The sequence below is a fragment of the Crocodylus siamensis genome, chromosome 7 (genome assembly GCF_052110815.1).
Source record: "Crocodylus siamensis isolate JL-2025a chromosome 7, ASM5211081v1, whole genome shotgun sequence".
NCBI lineage: Eukaryota > Metazoa > Chordata > Crocodylia > Crocodylidae > Crocodylus > Crocodylus siamensis.
Window position 1 is genome coordinate 25,586,947 of NC_143401.1, and position 21,118 is coordinate 25,608,064.

Genomic DNA, 21,118 nt, shown 5'->3' on the forward strand with positions numbered 1-21,118 from the left:
GACATTAACCATGATACCAACCATATCACTAATGCTGTGAAAACACTTTCAAGAGGCAGACGGCCTCACCAAATAAGTACTACTGCCTCTTTTCCACCCCCCAACATGATTCTCCTCATCCTGCAACTCATTATGGCCATCAACAGAAGGGCGTGGGGGTGTTTTCCAAAATATACATTTTATTGGCGAGAGAGAATCTATCGTAAAGTTTGCCAAGCATACTAAAAAATAAGCACCTCCCCCCTTCCCTCCCACATAAAAAAAGTGGATCTCTTAGCACTGAAGTAGGAAAGAAGCCCGTCCAGAGTCAAGGTCTCAACTAACTGCCAAATTCAAGTACAATACAGCTGACATTCACAGGGCTAACCATCATCTCTGCACCTCAGTGGAACACAAGTAGAGGTGAAATACAGCACAACTGCATGCTAGCTGAGAAAGAAATGGACTTTGGTCCCATCAAGTTTAGTGGTCTCAGTACAGTTCCCACATTACAAGAACCACCATCACAGTTGGCACTAATTAGTAGATGACTTAGCGTGAGCATTAGTGGGACAGCATGGTTGCTACCCAACAGCCTCCAGAGATGCTGATCCAGCATTAAATTAATTTACAATTAAAAAACCCCGAAGTGCCCAACACAGAGACCCTTCATGCCTGCTGAAACAGTCAGCAAGTCAGGTAACTGTAATTAAACACTATCACGGCTTTTATTAAAGAACCTACTGTATTACATGGGTCAACAATACAAAGAAGATCACCCTTATCCTTTGCTTTTGTAACATTAGGATCTCAGTGTGGCCAAAAAGTGAAGACACTCACCAGAGTGCCATATAGCCCTTGCCAGTTCCCTCTAATCTAAACCATGAATTAGTATGCTGTAGAACTGACTTCACCAAGGAAATTAAAAACTGCAATTAAAAAAGAAATGTAATCAGAGCAAGTGGCAAAGGCAAGGATCCAACTGCCCTTTTCTACGGACTTGCCTCTATTACAAGTCTTCTGCTGGCAGACAGCTACTACCATAGAGACACTGGAGATTAAAGGGACCACAGAAGTAAGGAGAAAGCATGGAAAGACTATGCAGTGTAGGCCAGGCCTATTAAGAGTCTCTGCAAATAAAAAGAAATACATCTGGCAATATAACACAAAGAATAATTTTACAGTAGATCAGACACCATCAAGCAATAGAAGGGAAGATAAAACAGACTCCAAATTAATCAATACCATGCAAACAATCACATGGGTGTAAAGAAGTAGTCACTCTATGCCTGCAGTCCTGTTGCCCTTCCCTCTTAAATGCTACAGCTAGATATAAATATGGTGCTTTTAACACAAATGATTTCAGAGCTCAAACTATAGAGGTGACTGGCAAGCAGCCAACCCCTGCCTGCCCCTCCCTCCCCACCTGTAAAACCAACCCTCCCCAAAAAGCCCTCCCCCAAACTTAGGAAAGAAATATTGTTAAGAGACCTAAAAAGGGTTGATTTTTATATTTAATACAGGAAATGCTTCCTGCATTCTGCTGAGCTACCGTCAAACAGTAACAAAAGCAAGAAAGAGGTTGAGGAACAAAACCTCCTTTCAAGGCTACTTTCTCTGCTATGCCTATTGTAGTCAGTGTGCAGAAAAGGCAAAGTACCAGGAGGCATATGAATTAAATGGCTTATTTTGCCACTGTTGCCCTGTAATTACCGAACTGGTCCATTGCCTTTCAGGAAGTTCCTCCTACTTCAAAAGCACTCTGCAGTACCCCTTTCACAAGACACGTATGCAACAGAAAGGGATCTTACAAATTTAGCCAACACACAGTAAAAAGTGGTGAGGAAAACTGGAAAGGATAACCTGAAGAGGCAAAGGATGTGATGTGGAGTTCTGAGATGGGAGGGGAAAACACAAAGAAGTAGTAAATTAGGAATGACAGTATTCAGTAGGGAAATTCATACAAGGCCATGGAACAGTACCACAAAGAAGATGGCAGGATGCTTGCAGACAGAAATTCACTATTTTATATTTAAACATCAACTGATATTAGACTTTGTCTTATACAACAAAACATACATTTTAATTTGCACTGGGCTCGGTCTAAACTTAAAAAATTAAATATACTGCCAATAAATCCATTTAGGAGATGACACGTTACAGGCAACACTTGGCACATATTTTGGTGATGCCGTATTATCCAATCTCTTTTTAACTAGAGTTAATGTGGTTTTGAACACAGCATTCATACCTGTGGCAAATGTGTATGTTGTTGAGTATATCCCCAAGGAATTCAAACTGAATCCCAAATAGCACTCTTGCAGCAGTCTTCGTTAGTAACATGCAGAATTATATTGCTGCATTGGAAAAGTAGCACATTTCCAAATGTAGAATTCTAATACAATGAGATGATGCAGCTGGCATCTATGGAGACAGTCATGTAGATGCCTAGGCAGGACGGCTCAGAAAGTCTGGTGCAATTCAGAAGAAGTTATGGGAATATTTTTTGGTAGCTAGATATTTTCTTCTTTCCCTTTTCTTTCCTCCTCCTTTTTTTCTTTTTCCTTTTATTGTTTGTGACATAGTTCAGTTATACATGTACAATGGATATATATGTTTTTCTGATTTTTGTAGTGTATTTAAAAAAATGACCAAGTTTAAAAAATGATGAAGAACAAGAAGAAGAAATTCACCATTTTTGGTAGAACAGAGTATAGACGCCAAGACAGAAGCAAAGGTGGTGACCCTAGCTTAATAATTTACTATCTAGGTATAAGTGAGTGGAGAGGGAAATGTTTCAGATTAAACATAGCAAGAAAAAGAACTTAAGGGCAATGATCAGAGAAAACAAATTAAATCTCCTATAGTCAAATGAAGGTAGTTAGAAATGAAAGACCTCCATGCATTTGCTACTGTACTGGGATCAGAAAGGAACATTATGACAGCCATCAATATGATGGATGTCCATAGACTCTTTCTACTTGGGAACTGACTGGACTTGGGAACTGACTGTAACAGCTATGCCAAGGAGTAGGAGCTAGGGCAGTGATTCTCAACTAAGGTGCCATGTTAGCATACATGATTTACAAGATAAACTCAGATTTCAAATAGGAATTCATAGTGTTAAAATCATTCTGATCTGCTATGGTCTTTCTGAATTCTTTCCAACAGAAGAATTGTTCTGTTATTTTTCTGTAGGCAAAAAATAAGTGAGAACTAGCAGCTGGTATTTCTGAGGGGTATCTAAAGTCTCTCAAGGGTTGCCCCAAATCTAATAAGGTTGAGAACCACTAAAATAGTGTCTAATTTCCATAATCACCCTAACACTTTACAACTATTTATCACACAGGAGGAAAGAAGTAAGACTCCCTCAAAAATCAAAGCAGCTTAGTTTATTCAAAAATTTTGTCCACTGCCTATAAGATCCAATGTCTGGGCACAAGATGATGAGGACATTGCGAAAAAAAGAAATGTTATAACCCCAATAGCCCCTGTGACCGTCGGGCTGGAGAAGGGGGGAGGGTGAACCCCCTTCGGAATAGCGGCTCACGGTGGAAGGGTGACGCTATTCCCCTGGGACGCCGTTGGTCCGGAGCAGATGTTGGGTCATCAGGTTCCCGCCCTGGTTCTCGCCCGCCACGACTTGCTGTTAGGTTCAGTGGGACGGCTCCTGGTTCTCCATAGCCCGGGGTCCCAGGCGGTCACGTTGCGGGGCTCCGCCACCCCCTTTCACGCCGGCCTCACGCCCCCTTGGGTCTTCTTGTACTTGTGGCCCCGGCCCTCGCCCGGACCTTCCCGGTGATGCCCCTCACCGGATTCCTCGTCCAAGGTGAGAAATCTAGCCGGCTAGCACCAAGCCTTCAACCTGGGCCCTCCCGGGGGTACTCCTCACCGGGTTCCTGGCCGCTAGTGTCCGGCACCGGTCTAGGCGCTTACTGTGCCTCGTCGGTGCCCTCCCGGGCCCCCGCGCTGACCCCAGACCTTTAAGTCCTGTGAGCTGGAGGTGCACAGTCCCAGAACTCCCCGTCGCTGGAATCCTCGTCCTCCGGGCCGATCAGCCGCTCCCCACTCGGGGTCCTGGATCCGGCTGCCACCGCTGTTCTTCCCTCCGCCGGGGCGGGCGGCCACTCCCCGCCGGGGTCCGCACTCCTGCCCAGTGTGGAGTCATCTGCCGGCTCCCCTCCTGGAGCCTTCGCCTCCGCGACAGCGAGTCCCCTCTCCGGGCTCCTGCCCCGTTCGTTCTGGCCGGCCATTTTTATTGCCAGCTTCCGACCGCCGGCACGGGCACCAGCTTCCGGTGCAAACAAGCGGCGGATGTCCCGCTCGGGCTCCGCCGCCTCCGCGGGCAAGCTCCGCCCCATCTCCCCGGGACAGCCCCCTTACATCTTAAAGCCAAGAGATTTTTAGACATCATCAACTCTGCTTCTGCATGAGGAGTATATGAATAAGACTCACAGGTGTTAAACTAATTCCCTTAGTCCTCCAATGCCAAGCCCTGAGCACAGGACTCCTCGTGGGCCAGATGTGAACCCATCTTTAGCAGCAGGAGGAACAGTGACAGGTTAATGAACCACAGGGATTAACACACCCATCACTCACCACTCTTCTGCCAACATGCGTCCCCAGCAGGACTTCATACACTGGAATTCAGTGGCAGATCTCGCCCCTGCTTGCCCTGCCCCCAGATTCTCAGCTTCTCCAAGAGCTGCACAGTCTGGATGATACAGCTCTGAAGGCCAGGCCCATGGACTCTACCTTTAACAACCTCTGTTCTAGATTAACATCACTGTCCAGTGGCTAGTAACTGCCTCAGATAGTTGCTGAAATGCCCGGCAGGTTGTGGACAACATGGAGGTCAGCTTGAGCAGAATTCTTTTCTTCAAACCTGCAGTTAAAAGCATCTACAAGGTGACTCCAACACTTAGATGATTCAGGAAGCAAACAGGTTTCATGCCTCTCTCCTTTACCCTCTCAAGCTGCATTTACCTTTCTATCTCTTCTTTCAGAAAAAACAATGCAACTACAAAACTCCCATTCCAACATCTCCTTCTGGGACCGACACAGGAAAAGCTTTCTTTATTGGTAAGAGCACACAAGAAATCTCAGTAACGTTCAGGTGGGAAATACTGTAGGGGGTTTCATATAGAGACTGCAGATGGACTGAGCCAGAAAGTCAACTAGAGGCCCATTTCAAGCTCAGCTTTCAATGAACTTTGCCCTCAGCAACTAAGTGGGTGGCAGTCCATCTGCACTAGCAATTTTATGGAATAGAAACCATCTTTTTCCTGTGAAGACTGCAAAACTGCAAAGTAATCTTTGTAACTATAAACATTTTAAAAAATAAGCAGTCATGTTCCTCACTGGCCATCAGCAAGCTGCCACAACAAAGGGGGCAGGGGAGTAGAACCCCAGGCCCCTCTGCAGCAGAGAGCACCTTGCTTCTCCATTCAATTAATTGGTTGGCATACACCCAGCTAAAAGAGTGGCGTTTCAGACAGGATTTATAGGGTCTGATATAAGACAGCATGCAGCTCCTTCCCCTTCCTTCTCCAGAAGGCGCATCTCCATCTTGCGTCTGTCCCCTCCCTATATATAATAGGGGCAATATGGCCCCATACATACAAACTGTCACGTGAGAATGGGGCTGAGGTTGCTGGTTCCAGATGGTGGTTGTGACCATGGAGCAGCAGTTCTCAAGAGGAAAACCTTAGGGGAGCTCTAGGCCCAAGTGGAAGCCATTTTGCCATGTAGCTGGGTGGGGAAGATGAACAGCACAACAGTCAATTGTTGCTGCTCTCACAGCACCAGGGTAAAGAGAACAGATCCAGGAGGAGGCTGGCTGGTCTGATTCCATGCAGCAGCAATTAAATTCAATGCTATATCTATAGGTAGCATGAATAGGTATACAGTGCAACAATACAGCAGAGTACAGAAATAGCCGGTTCAATACCATAGCCTTGACAAGGTATAGCCAGAACCCAGCTCCAGCTCTTTCTGCAAGCAGCAGTCTTACTTAAGAGCGTCACTTCTTACTAGTTTGCTTATTTTAATTCAAGTCCTCTTATTCCATCTTCAACAGATAGGTTCATTTTCTTCAACAACAGAGTGCTGGCAGTAAAAAGGAATGAAGACATTTGTGAAGTAGGTAAGACAAGGGACTGGGAGACATGGTCAGGATTCTTTTCCCAGCTCTACCATTGACTCACTGTGCAAGACAGCTAACATCTGGGCTTAAGTCTGCAACACAAAACAGGGATAAACATTTTCAGTTTTTAAGGGCACTCACAGACATTAGGGCTCGAACAGACCTCGGGAAATCATCAAGTCCAGCCCCCTGCCTCAAGGACAGGAAGTCAGCTAGGGCCAAAGGATCCCAGCAAGATAAGCATCGGAACACTTCTTAAAGGAGTCCAGAGTAGGTGCTTGCACCACCTCCGGAGGGAGTCTATTTCAGGCCTTGGGGGCTTGGACAGTAATGACATTTTTCCTTATGTCCAGCCTAAAATGGTCTTGGAGGAGTTTATGACCATTAGACCTGGTGAACAGGCATTCCCCCAGATCCTGATGCACACCCCCGATGTACCTATGGGGTGCCACCAGGTCACCCCTGAGCCTGCACTTTTCCAGGCTGAAGTTTCATGGCTCTCTTCATAAGGCCTATTCTCTTGTCCTCTGATCATGTGCGTGGCTCTCCTCTGGACTCTCTCAAGCTTCTCCACATCTTTCTTGAATTGTGGAGCCCAGAATTGGATGAAGTACTCCAGCTGTAGCCACACCAAGGGAGAGTACAGCGGGAAGATGACATCCTGAGATTTACTTGAGAAGCATCTATGGATGCAAGCCAGAGTTTTGCTTTACCAGCTGCGACATCACATTGACCACAAAATGAACACGAGCCACCAATCATGACCCCCATGTCTCTTTCAGCCATGGTACTAGTGAGCTTAGCACTGCTGAACCTATACACGTGCTGTGGTTCTCCCCCCACCAAGGTGGTGTACCTTACATTTGCCAGTATTTAATGTCATCAGGCTTCTATCTGCCCATTTTCCAAGCCTATCCAAGTCAGCCTGGATCACCAACCTATCCTCAGGTATAGACGCACTACCCCAAAGTTTGTTGTTCTTGGCAAACTTGGGCAGTCCACTTCTGACACCAGTATCCACATCGTTGATAAAGATGTTGAAGAGAACAGGTCCAAGGATGGAGTCTTGGGGGACACCACTGGTCATGGAGTGTCATGATGATTCACTTCCCTTGACCACCACTCTGAGTCCAACCTCAAAGTCAATTCCCCAGCCATTGATTGGACTGTGATGTAGCTGAGGCCACAGTTGGCCAATTTTTCCAAGAGGAAATCGTGAGACACCAGATCAAAGGCTTTTTTAAAGTCCAGATATATGATGTCAATCTCTTCTCCCTTGTCCAGGTGATGTCACCTGGTCATAGAAAGAAATGAGAAGACCTACCCGCAACAAACCTGTGCTGGCTGTCCCTCAGGATGTTGCCATCAGCACTCTTGTCAAGAATGGTCGCTTTGATGATTTTTTCCAGAATATTTCCAGGGATTGAGGTCAAGCTGATTGGCTTGTAGGTCCCCAGACCTACTTTCCTTCCTTTCTTGAAGATGGGCACCACACTGGCCTTCTTCCAATCTTCAGATTCTTCACCTGAGTGACAGGAGTTTTTGAATATCTTTGCCAGTGGCTGGACTATGATTCCTGCCAGCTCCTTAAGTACGCTGGGGTGCAATCTGTCAGGACCAGCTGACTTGAAGGTGTCCAGCCTCTCAAGATGTTCCTTTACAAGGTCTACACTGATGCTGGGTATAAATTCACCTTCACTCTGGCCGTCTTGCATCATGCTAGGCAAGGTGGTCCCTTTGGGTTGATGAAAAACTTACACGAAGTACGCATTAAGCAAGCTGGGTTTTTCCTAGGTGTCGGTTGTCAGTTGTCCCATTTGGTTTAACAGGGATCCAATGTTACCGTTGCTTTTCTCCCGACTCCCCGCATATCTAAAAAAGGACTTTTTATTGTCCTTGATATGTGTAGACAGGCAGAGTTCAGTTGCAGCCTTGGCTTTCCTGGTTCACTCCCTACAGGTATGGACCAGTCCAGAATAATCTTCCTTTGTGGCGATTCATATTTTTCATCCTTTATAAACCTCTCTTTTTTGGCATAGGAGATCCACGAGTTCCCTGCTGAGCCAAGGGGGTTGCTATGCCTTTTTGCTACCTTTCCTCCGAGATAGGATGGACATCCCTTGTGATTTCAGGATCACTCCCTTAAGGAGCGACCACTCCTTTTGGACTCCTCTCCCTGTCAAGTCATGGTCCCTTAGGGCCTCAACAACAAGCCTCCTGAGCTTATCAAAAAGTCAGCTTTCCTAAAGTCGAGGACTTCTACACTGCTGACTGACTTGCCAGCTTTGCAATGGATAGTAAAAGTGATCACCTCATGGTCACAGTCTCCCAGCTTTCCTTCCATTTTCAGGTTGCTGACTAGATCATCCCCTTTAGCTAGTACCAGGTCCAGCAGCACTTTAACTCTGGTTGGTCCATAGATTTCTTAAGTCAGGTAAAGCTCGTCCATGCACGTGAGGAAGTTTTGCAACCGTTTCGATTTAGCCAAATGCTCTTCCCACAAGATGTCCAGGTAGTTGCAGTCTCCCATGAAAACCATGCACCAAGAGTGTTCCCTGGCGAATTCCTGGTTGAGCTCTTGTTCCTGGTTAGGGGGTCTGTAGTAGACTCCTACCATTGTGTCCCTTGTGCCATGTTCTCCACATATTTTAACCCAGAGGGTCTCTAGTTGCCCTCCCTGGGTGCCAATGTCAGCTTGCAGGGATGTGTAGCTTTCCTTCACATAAAGAGCTACACCCTTGCCCCTTTTATCTGCACGATCTCTCCTGTACAGGGTATAGACTTCTATACCTGTGGCCCAGTCATAGGTAGAGTCCCACCAGGTCTCTGTTATTCCTATGAAATCATAGTCATTCTTGTTTAGTAGGAGGGCTAGTTCCTCCTGTTTATTCCCCATGATTCTGGCATTGGTGTACAGACACATAAGCATCCCATTGGAAGCCATAGGCTCACAGGGGCACATAGCTCAGGGGCTCACAGCTAGCCTTCTTTGATTCCCCGGGGGTCAAAGTATGCCTCCCCTCTGGGAGAAAGCAGCACTGCTTGTTTTATTCTTCTGGATGCGGAACGGCATGGACACAGTGAAACCCTTATCATGATAGGGGTCTTTAGGCAATATCATAATAAAAAGAAATAGCAACAAACAGAGTTGTAGGCTTTACCAATCACTACAGAAAGAAAGATTAGAGCTTTCAGAAAAATGGTTCAGAATACTTTTAATCAGCGAACACAGGTAGGACTATTTTTACCTACTGGAGAAAGCGAATGATACATGAATGACAGACAGCTAAAGCTGCTTCTAAACGAACAGTGACATAAACACCTCCAGCTTCATCTTCTCTTGCTGGTAGAGTGAAGCAAGCCTATTTGTCTAAGCTGGTACTGTATATGAAAGGTGATGATGAGTATATATAATTCACCCAACCCTAAAACTGATCATTGCCACAGTTAGAAGCTCTGGGACCTAGTGCAGAACAAACATGGTAGGCTAACCTTCTTTTTCCCAGGGTCTGATTTCAAATAAATCAGCAAGATATGCAGGGAGATGGGGTAATGCCTCACTGCCCTGAAAAAAAATACCAGCCAGCTGACTTTTCTAGGACCAGGGAAAAGAAAGACAAGAAATTGGAGCTCCCCACTAATGGTCTGATTCTACTTTGAAAAGCTGTTGGCACCAAGAAGACAGGGTTGGTAGAAAAGAATGATGAAACAAAGATATTTAGTCCTAATGTTATCTAACGCCTTAAACATCTGTCCCAGCAAGGGAATAGTTTTTATGCAACAGCTCTCTGAACATTATATTTTCAGCCTCATTTGGGGCAGCAAAAATCATCATGTGCTGGAGAAGCAGGCAAACCATTATAAGCAACAGTCTGACCAGTATTTCCTCTCCCTTCACACTGTCTATGCTTGACAAAGACTCCTTTACTAATACTTGCGGGAACATAATACCCATGATGGCTAGCTTTGCCTCCCTCAGCTCCCTACTTCAGTTTCCCGTCCAAGATGCTACACCATCATTTCCGCGCTGCCCTTCCCTCTCTATCACCACCATCCCAACACTTCTGCTTTTCTGTTCCCCATCTGAATTTCCTGAGCACTTGAAAAATCCCATTTCCGTGAAGCACCCATTTCCCCATAAAAAATGTTAATTCTTGAAGATGCCTCCCTTTGGTAGAGTTCTACTACTGCTGTCACCATGGTAACTATCATCACATCAAAGATAAGTCTATGAGTGCTTTAAAAAAAATGCGCAAGTGTCAAGGGTAGAAACTCCAAAGGGGGAAAAAAAAAAATCAAGAGAAAGCAGACTTGTTAGCACAGAAATAACAGAATTCAAAGAATTTCAATTTACACAAGCTCCAAGGGTAAGGCCACAACAGGATAGGGCCAAAAATGGAGCTGCTGACAGTGTCAGGTGTGGAGCCATGCAGACAGTCAGCAGCTGCAGCTCTGCCAGGCCCAAGTGCTGAAATCGTGCACCCTTTTTCCAGCAGGATTCTAAGAAGAGAACAGTAAAGGAACTAGAGAAAAGCAATTTAACATATCCCAGGCTCCCCCCATTTCTTCTGCAGGCCAGCCAACAGAGCGATTACACGACAGAGAACTAACAGCCTTTGTTTCTTTAAGATCTAAACATAGTTAAAATAAGAAAGGCCTTTGCAGACTAGTCTGCCTATGTTTGAATGTCAAAACACAGTAGCATATTCAATCACTCTCTCTATCTGCCCCTCCTCCTCTCCCACACCACAAGCAAAGCCACAGTCAATTATTCTCAGCTTCTCAAGCGAACAGAGATTAAAAAATCTCAGGGAAACATCAACTGTAAAGCTCGGCTGGACAGCTAAAGAGTCGCAGCTTCAGCAATGCAAAAAGCAGAGTGCTTATTACCACTGCAAGACAGAAGGTTCATGCAAGCCCTGTATAAATTGAGCATGCAGTTCTCCCCCCACCCACAAAGCTCTTCACATACTTCACTTTGACACACTGACTCAATTACAGCACACAGGAACCCCGGGGGAACAAATACAGCTTTGGTTTGCCTCCAACGATGGCAGACAACTCCCCTCTCATTGCCTCTTTGTGATTTTTCAGAAATTCACTTCATTCTACATCTTCCCTTTCCCTCATTCTCATTAAGCTACCCCTTTCCCTCTCCCTTCTCCTCCCACCCTTTTTCTTTCTCCGGGTCTTGCAAGGCTTTTTTCCCCTTATGGTGGTTAAGAGAATTAGCAGCTACTACATTTCAAACAGGGAATCAACACTTTTTCAGTTGATTAGGTGCACACTGCAGGAAGGACAGACTTCCCACCTAAGTAAATTCAGAAGGAGGGCCTTCAAGATTGGGGGGGGGGGTGTTAGGTGTGTGCATGGAAATAGTCCTTGGCATAGAAGAAGAAAATAGATGGGCCATTAGTTCAAGTAAAAATTAGGAATGGGTGAGGAGGGAAAGATGTGGCTTGAGAATCACTTGAACAAGACATTCACTCCAAAAGATCCCTCCTTGAAAACTCACAGAGCCTTTAAGAAAAATTTGCATTTTTCCTCACTAGGTAGGAGAGCAAATAATAATATCCAGGTGCAGTATGGGGTAGGAGAGATCTAACAGCAGCTGGAGAGATGTTTTAGCACCAGGGGAGAGGATGGGTAGGCATCAATACCTGTTTTTATCTCGAGGACTCGGCTGGAGGTGCTCTGTTCCTTGCATTATGGATGCATAGCCAATAATTGGTCCCTTGCATCCAGACCCACTCCCAGTGGCTCAGATGAAGAAATGCTCTGCAAGATTCTTCATTTAAAACTGATTTTACACATGGATGATACCCTGTTGACAACCAAAACCTGTCCGGATCGCTTCCTTTGTTACATGACAGACATTTTGGCAGAAGCACAAACACTCTAAGATGCAGATATTACCCCATGTCACTTAAAAGCAGATGTGCTTTTAATTTCTGATTTCTGAAATCAGAGAATGCATGCTTTGGCATAGATCTGCTGTTAGCCTGCAGGAGACAGCCTGAATGAATACGGAAAGGACCTGTGAAGAGAGAATCATTGAAAGATTTGGAACTCTCCATTATCACCACAGTGAGGAAGAATAGAAGCCACTGCAAATTACAGAGGCCCAGACGAAAGTGGAATGAAGGATGGATAAGTTGAATTAGACACCAGTCCTTTACTGGAGGTCTCCTCTCACCATGCAGTATCTTCCAAAGTGGGAGGGTGATTTCAGTACATCACCATTCTAGTGTCTCTTGGATGGCATTAGTTCCTAGTATCAGGCAACTGACAGTTAGCATGAAAGATTTAACGCAAGAACTGCCTGTTTAAAGCAGTGGCCTCTCTCAATAAACATCCAATCTCTGACAGTGGTCAGCTGTAGATACTTCAGTAAAAGGTACAAGAAACACTGAAGTGGGCAATAATAGAACAATCCAGATAGATAAAACTGCCTTTCTTAAACCTCGTAGGGTTTGGTTCACAAGCTTCTACTGGATCAGTTTATATTCTCTCTGAAGTCTGGAGTATTGTACTTACTTTAAAAAACCTTAGTAGTATAAATGTGGATGCTTTCATTATCCACATAAATGACCAGATCTTTGCTAAATCCCATCTCAACCTTGGCTTTAAAGATACCTTGTAGCAGTTTTCCATAGCTAACTGCACAGTACAGGAAAGAAATGTAGGTGTGTTGCCTTTCAGTTTAATGAAAAGCTCCTCTGTTCATGTGATGGTAAACAGGGTATACAGGTGCTTGGATTTACCTCCTTTAAAGCTATTATTTCATATCATCATATTCATGCTTAACTTGCCTCTTCTTTAAACAGCTTTACTTTGCAACCTCCTCATGTTACATCTCTGCAGGCCTCTACTAATTTTTGTTGCTCTTTTCTGAACCCCTCTATTTCTTCTGGATACATATTTTTAAACTAGGAGACTAGAACAGAATTTGTGAGTTCACGTGAGGGTTTACCACTAATTTCAGTATTAAAAGCATTTCAGTATTATCCTCCAACACCAAATTTCAAGAGGCTTTAAGGCACTAAGGTCAAGAGAGACTAGTACAAAAAATTCTCACCACCCTGGTAGTGGTTACTTTGGGAGCTGCAAAGCAAGGCACTTGAAAATGTTCTCAAGTTTTAAAATGCCTTACTCTACCACTTCCACACAGCTGGGCAGTCAACTTGTCAGGTCAGCTCTCTCCTGTACAGCAAGTTCGAAGCCATGCCTGCAACACTATTAGGATGCATGCACAGGTTTTAAAGATCCCTGATGCCAGGGTCCCTGTGCACTGGGAGGCTGCACATATGTGTTTTTAAAGATCCTGATGCACCAGGACCCTGGGATCAAAGAAAGGCTCTCTGATCCCAGGGTCTGGCATAGCAGTTCATGGATTTCCACCTGCTGGGGGGGGGCGGAAGAAGGAGATGAATCAACTTCCCTCCTCCTCACAATCAGCACTTGCAAGCTTGGTCCCCTGGACCAGCAGGAGGTATGATTGTTGGGGTCAGGGATCAGATACCATTACACCATTAAATAAATGTCTGCTAGCACCCTAAAATTAGTTGGACAGATATTTACCAAGCAAAGGTAAGCTGAGATGCTGTTTACAGTGGGTGGGATTGTTTTATTTTAATATTCTACTTGCTTTTATAAGTTGCTTTGTTTCCTAACTGTAAGTGACTCCGAGACTTTATTGGGAAGCACAGCTTATAAATCTAATAAATAAATAATATATACAGCTCTTAACACGACTCTGGCAGCCATTCACAGCCATTTATAATAAACCTTGCTCTGGGTGATTCTAAGTTACATGATGGTCAAAACACCTGGCAGAACCAGAGAACCCTCTCAAATATGCCTCCTATTGGATTGACTGCACCAGTAAAATATTTTGGCAAAGTGCCATAGGGCACAAAGAACCAAAGATGCACTTCAACCCAAAGACACTGAGAAAAAGAAGATTATTTCATTTTTTTTTTTTTTATCTGAAGGAAAGGGCCCACAATGGAATTCTCAACTGGAATCTGTTTCATGGGAAAAGATGCAAGAAAACTTCAGGACAAAATATTGTAACTGGTCCACTTTGTTGGTGGGAGAGATGCAATGGTTGTGGGCTTGGAAGTAATAACATTTTATAAAAATTTTATAATACATGAGAATAGACAAAGCAGAAGGGATGAACGCCCCAAATAGGTTGAAACATCTGCCAGAAGGTGGATGAACTTAGGATACACAAGCACCTGACATTGCTGCTATACCAGACTAGCCAGGTGCTCCAGAGTAGAAGGGAGGGTGCTTTTAATTAGAGCAGCTTTGAGAGCTGCTTTGATTAAACTGCCCATAGCATCACATGTATTCAGTGTCCCATGATTCAAAATGGCAGTGTGAGCACCCAAACTAAAGCTCGTTTAATGAGCTTCAGTTCAAGTGCCACTCCTGCCATTTTGAAGCACAGGGATGCTGAATACACATGACACAGAAGCTGCTGGAGCGTGTTAATTAACACACTGCAGCAGACTTGATTAACTGTGCTAATTAGCATGCATCGGAGGAGACATCCAGCATGTGTATAGGTACCCAACATTTTCAATTATTCACCCATGATGACATTTGCACACACCACTTACTGTGCCAGTGGACCAGACATATTCAGAAACATCTTCCTGGCAGTATTGCCTGAATATTAGAAACTGAGTGCAGAGCTTAGTTAGACATCTGAGAATTGGAGGACATCATAGATCAGGAGTTTCAAAATTTAAGTTCAAGGAGAAAGCAAAGTTAATATTTTTGAGTTTCACTAATAGAATAGCAAGCGGAAATCTTACTAGGGTAAATCAGAGCAAAAAAAATTCACAGGCAGTAGGAAAGCAAACTGGTCCTTAGTCCATGTTGCATTTTCCAGCAGAAATGCTGGAAGAAAAGATGAGCTTAAGACATGGAATGGAGATGCTTTTATTTAAATTCTTCTAAACATTCTCATTCAGGATACTCAGACAAAATAAACTGCATCTACCCTTCTCACATGAATGTTGAGCAAATTGAATTAAGTTTTCTTATTCTGAAGCTGTAGACTTTCTAAGTACCATACTTACTTGAATATAAGTCAATGCCCCGATAATTGGATTCTATATATGTGGAAAATATATAAATTTGTAATAACTTTCCACATATAGAACCTAAATATTGGAGGATTGTCTTGAATCCCCTGCCCCCCTTGCTACAGCAGGGAAAGCAGTGACTAAGAAGGTCACGTGGGCCCGTGGCCTCTGCCCCACCCACTTTTTTCCTCTGCAGCCTTCCTGCCCTGATGCCACCTGCATCCCACTCCACCCCACAATACTGGCACATATTGCTCATTTAGGGTGACCACCCACCCCTAATTGGATGGGACAGTCCTGGAATGGGAACCTCAAGGCCCAGTCACATGACTCCAGGACAGCATTTGTCATGGATCTGCAGTGATCCGCAGGAAACAATGTGCTTCCCCTTGCAGGCTGGCAGTGTTCCAGCCTGTGAGGGGCTGCTGAGAGAAGGACACAGGGGGTACCACATGCACATGTGTGCCTGCACACACGCACAGGCCTGGGAATAGTCAGGCAGCATGGAGAGCAGCTCCTGCAGGTAAATCTATGCAAGGGAGGGAGCATGGGGGAGGAGGGGGGGCAGATCGAGGCCTCCACAGTGAGGGAGTGAGTGGGCAGGGGCTGAGGGCACTGCCCACCAGGACAGTGCATGGGGCCAGGGCATAGAGTGGAATGGAGCCTTAGGCTGTTCGTCCAGGGGGCGTGGGTCATGGTGGGGAAGCACCCAGCCACTGCATGTACCCACGGGGGGGGGGGGGGGGGGGGGAGATCGGGGGGGCATGTGCCCCCACAAATTTGTGTGTGGAGTAGGGGCAGATGCAGGCTTGGAGTTCCTGCCCTGCAGCCCTCCCCCCAGGAGCCCTGAGCTGCCATGATGATGTGCCCCCTGCCTGCCTGGCAGCAGCGGGGGTAGCAGCAGTATGAAGTTGTGTCCCCCACTGCTGCCAGGTAGGCAGGGGGCATATAGCTAGTGTGCGGCTCCCAGGGGGAGGGCAGCAGGATGGAGAGCCCCAAGCCTGCAGCCACCCCTGCCCCATTCAGCTGTGCTCTGGCTGTGTTGCGGGGGGGGGGCATGCGTCTCACCTTTACATTTAAAAAAGGTGATCACTCTATGCTCAGTCTGCTTGGTGCTCATGAAAGCTCTGCCCTTCACTGGCTGTGCAACAGCGCTGAAGCTGCTGATTGACTGAGCAGGCAAAGCAGTAGTGTCCACACAACAATTGACTGGACAGGGGAAGGAGTTTCCATGTGCTCCCTGCCCAAGAGAGACCCCAGATCCAGCCAGAGCTGAACTGTGCCTGACAGTAAAAGGGATAGAATGGGGTAGGTTAGGGGGCAGAAGCTGCAGAGGGGAAGTAGAGGGGGAAGCAGAAGACTGCTGGAAGTCTGAATCTGGCCTGGCTCGGGGCCAGATTCAGAGTTACAGCACCTACCTGCTCCCCACTCCGCTTTGTAGGCAAATACAAGATGAAGGGATCCCCCCATGCCGATTTGGGGGACATCATCTTATATTCAAGTAAATATGGTATCCCACTGGTTAAACTATGAAATTAGGAGCAATGGCAAAAGAAGGACAGCTGTTACCTGGCAAAGTCCTGCACTTAGGATAGAATAACTGCATGCACAAATACAGACTGGGGAATGACTACTAGGCTGCAGAACTGCATAGAAGGACTGAGGGGTTACAGTGGACCATAAGCCAACAGTGTGTTCTTGTGCAGGGAGGGGGTAGAAGCCAAGAACACACTGGGTTGTATTAACCATAGCATCACTTGCAAATGAAGGAAAGAGATCCTTCTACTCTATCAGGCACTGGTGACATCTCTCCTGGAGTAGTGTTCAGTTTTGAGCCTCACACTCAAGGAAAATACAAACAAATTGGAAAGGGAGCAGCACAGAGCAATAAAAATGATTAGAGACCTGGGAAGCAAGACTTACGAGGGAATGCTAAAAGAACTAGGGTTATTTACTCTGGAGAAGAGAAGACTGGAAGGGGTTTTGATAAGTTTTCAAATACCAGAAGGGTAATAATAAAGAAGACAAAGATAGATTTTTCTCTCTGGCTGTAGGGGACAGGACTAGGAACAATTTAGGAGCAGCAAAGGAAATTTGGGTTGGAGGTTAGGAAAAATTTTCTGACTATGAAGGTGGTTAAGCACTAGAACCGGTTCCCCAAAGAGTTTGCGAAATCTCCATTCCTGGATATTTTCCAAAGCAGGTTAGACAGACACCTAGCTGAATTTAGTCAGGGATGATTGTCACAGGAGCACTGAGGTGCCCTGTTCCTAGAAGTGGAGCTGCCAATCTCCAGGGGCAGCTCAGGTGCCGGTTGCTGCGGCAACCAGGCGGGCCATGTGACCAGAAGGGGGCAGGGCCGGGCCTTTATAAACAGCCCAGGCCGGAGCCTAGGGGGCAGTACCCTTCTGGCAGCCGCAGGAGCAGGAGCTCTGCGGGAGAGCAGAGCTGATGGTTGCAGCATGACCACCCGAGTGGCTACAGCATGGTTAGAGAGCCAAGGAAGCATAGGCCATATGTTATAAGCCAGAAGGCTTCTTGTTTGTTATGTTGCAGCCGTTTGGCTTATGGTTTAGTTATTGTTATATCGGAGAACTGGGTGAGGCTGTAGGGGCGTGAGGAGGCCTCACGGGAGCTCCCCAGTGGTTTGGGGGGTTCCCAGTGCCCTGTGTGGGCAAACAAGTGGTGCCTGGGACGGCACAGCTGGCCAGTGCCGAGGCAGCACAGTGGGTAGCTCTGTGTGGGCAATAGTGAGAGGCCCGAGTAGGATAGAGGACCCCGCCCAAGGGTTGTAGCACCAGAACGAAGCCTGTAAGGACTCGTGTTGGGCTCCAGGTGTGGGAGCCACGCGGATAAAAGCCTAGGGTGGGTGCTGTAAAGGCGACTAGCCCAGCGAGGGCGAGTCAGTCGCTATAGAGAGCCCGGAGAAGGTGCTGAGAAGCCGTGGGAGCAGGCATGTGTAGAAGAGAGGCCCCAGATGGGGCACGTGTAATAAGAAGCAACCCCAAGAGGGGCGCAGATTATTGACAGTCGCCCCAAAAGGGGTGCAGGTCTAGAAGGCGTTCCGGAGGGTTTCCAGGATAACAGGAACCCCGAAGAACCAAAGGGGCCAGGTAAGGCTCCGGCCGCCTGAGTCCCAACCGGGGATAGGATTTGGATAATTATTATTGACAGGAACCCAAAGGGGCCAGGAAAGGCTTAGGCCACCGACCCTGGTGGGAAGAACACCCTTAGTGAGCCCGATTGGGCTAATCAGTAAGAAGGGGCGCTGGTCGTGTGGCAAGCCCAGGGGCGCCAGATGAAGGGCGCCGGCTGCGTGACCAGCCCGGGGCGCCAGAGAAAGGGCGCCGAAGGGGGAGGACCTAATAACGTCCAGGAACAGCTGTGAGGCTTGGGGCGTGCTAAAGGGGAGGTAGGAGGATTGCCCGTAAGGCAGGGGTGCATTGAGGCACCCCACTCGGAACGGGGAATAGTATTAGCGTGGTGTCCAGGGCGATAAGAGGCAGCCTCCCATATTGAACCTTATAACATCAAAGAAGTGGCGGGTGAGTAGAGGGTGCTGGATTGCCTGATTGACACGGCAGGGGACGCTAGTGAGATCATGGCCACTCCTAGACCCCACCCGTGACAATGATCCTGCCTTGAGCATAGGGCTGGATTAGATTACTTCATGGGGTCTCTTTCAGCCCTTCTTTTCTATGTGCAGGGTAACAGTTAAAAACAGCAGGAAGATACCTCCCCATCCTGCAACAGTCCCACCCCCCCAAGCCACTTCTAGTAGCCAAACACACAGAGAAAAGAGGTTAACTGTTCAGTTGATGTTTTGAGCTAAAACTACTCTTGAGCTGTGTCACCTGTGTGGTACTTATATTTGGCATAATCAAACTGATTATTAGCTCCCATGCTGACAAACTGGGGCTTGGGAAATCAATACAACTGCCTGCTTTCTACTGATGTTATGAAACCCTAGCTGAATAATATTTCCTTGGTTTCTGAATAAACAAGGCTGAATAGAATCCGTCAGGAAATATAGACCACTACAAACCTCAATACCATCTGCTTTTAGTGCGAGGCAGAAGTCATTGACCTTGCCTTTCTCTAACACAAACATACAGTGCTGTACTTATGTATAAAATAACTCCAAATTTGATCGCTCCATTGCCACACTCCTCCCTCTGGAGAGATGAGACAACGACCATATGACAGATATTAGTCAGGGGTTTAATGCATTTTTGGATACCAGAGTAGTCAGTGAAGTAGAAGAACCTATACAGAGTAGAAAAAAATGGAATGTAAGACTGCATGATCCATCATACTCCTTGTTAAGGGACTATATCCATCAGGCAGGTAAGCAAGGACTGGAGTCTTGGAGTTATACACACTCAACATGCACTTAAGCTGCTGCTTTGCAAAATTTCTCTTCTTCTACTTAAGGGACAATTCCTCTTCTGCCAGACAAATCAAGGGAAACTGAATAGCAAATTCCAGCAATTTGAACTGTGAGACATTAACTCAGCTACTATGAGTCACTGACAGCTGGGAACAATCCCACCAGCATTGGAAAGACACCAAATTAAACATAATACCCTCCTCCTCCTCCCACCAGTCCCCAAAAGCCAGCAAATTTGAAAGGGATCACAGGGATACAACTGCTTGCAGAGAGGAAGGAACAACCCTACTTGAAAGAATCCCAGTAAAAAAACCAGGCATGCTTCAGGAACCTGCTGATGTTTTTCCATCCACTGAGCCTACAGCTCATAAGCAGAAAAGCACTTCATGTTCAACTTTTTGTTTCTGAAATTATCTGACCCCTGTACTGTGATCTGAGTTTCTCATGTGATGGAGATGGAAATGGAAAAGAGGCTTAGTCACCTTTCCTCTAGGGAACTGTTTTATAATCAACATCACCCTGCCACTTTATTTAAGCAGACTATAGCATATACAGGTGTATGGATTTGAATGCAATTTTAGCAGATTCCACATACACAGAAAGAGAGATCAGCAAGGACCATGAACACTTTCTGGTCAAGAACCAAACCACTAAAAGGCACATATTGTAGGAACAATAGGTGTCAGGCATTTGCTTTTTTCAATCACTGAAATTACCACCCAGGTCAGCCCCTAATAAAACTCATTTTAGGCTTCCTCTTCTACACTGTTTTTAAACTCTTCATCTCCCCTTTCCACACCCTCTGAGCATCAACCCCTATTCAAAACCCTTCCTTATGCTTTATAGCAGGGGTAGACAATTATTTTTGCTGGAGGGCTACTGTAACAGGAGTCTCATTTTCGGAGCCTCTCCGGGCGTGCGGCTCCGACCTCCTGCAATGGGCCCACCGCCTGCCTATTCTCGCCTGCCACGTCTTGATCTTGTTCATAATTAAGGAATGGTGTAACCTAGCGGGAAGCTGCCCATTTTTATACGCCCCGATGACAGGGGGCGCTGTCTGCGGCTCCTTTCCTCCCCTGCACCACAGCCCAAGCCTCGCAGTTGTTGCTGACGTAGTCTTCCTCCGAAGCATGGTATTGGGTCCCGGCCCTTCCTTGCCTTTTGGGCTCTTCAGCACCCCTCTCACTCTTGGGGCCCCTTGCTGCCCCCCCCCCCCCCCCCAGACTGTGGGTTCCTTCTTACCCCCACTGTCGGGCTCTTCACTGCCCCCTTGTCAGGGTTTCTCCACCGCCCCCTAGCTCTGGGGCTCTTTTCTGCCCCCTCAGTTCCGGGGCTCCTCGCTGCCCCCTAGCCAGGGTACTACGCTGCCCCCTGGGTTCCAGGCTGGGCCACCGCATCCCCTCAATGAACAACAAAAGAAAGAACTGTGCCTTCTCCGGCACCACTCGCTGTGCCCGCTGGGCAACAGACCCCCCACACTGTTGGGGCGCTCCCGTGAGGCTT

The 21,118-nt window shown here is 46.5% G+C and overlaps 1 protein-coding gene across 12 annotated transcripts in view; it reads right to left on the reverse strand.

The window, feature by feature from the left end:
- Positions 1 to 21,118, reverse strand: part of NDST2 (N-deacetylase and N-sulfotransferase 2) — a 254,323-nt gene that overhangs the window by 175,177 nt on the left and 58,028 nt on the right. The window lies entirely within an intron of this gene.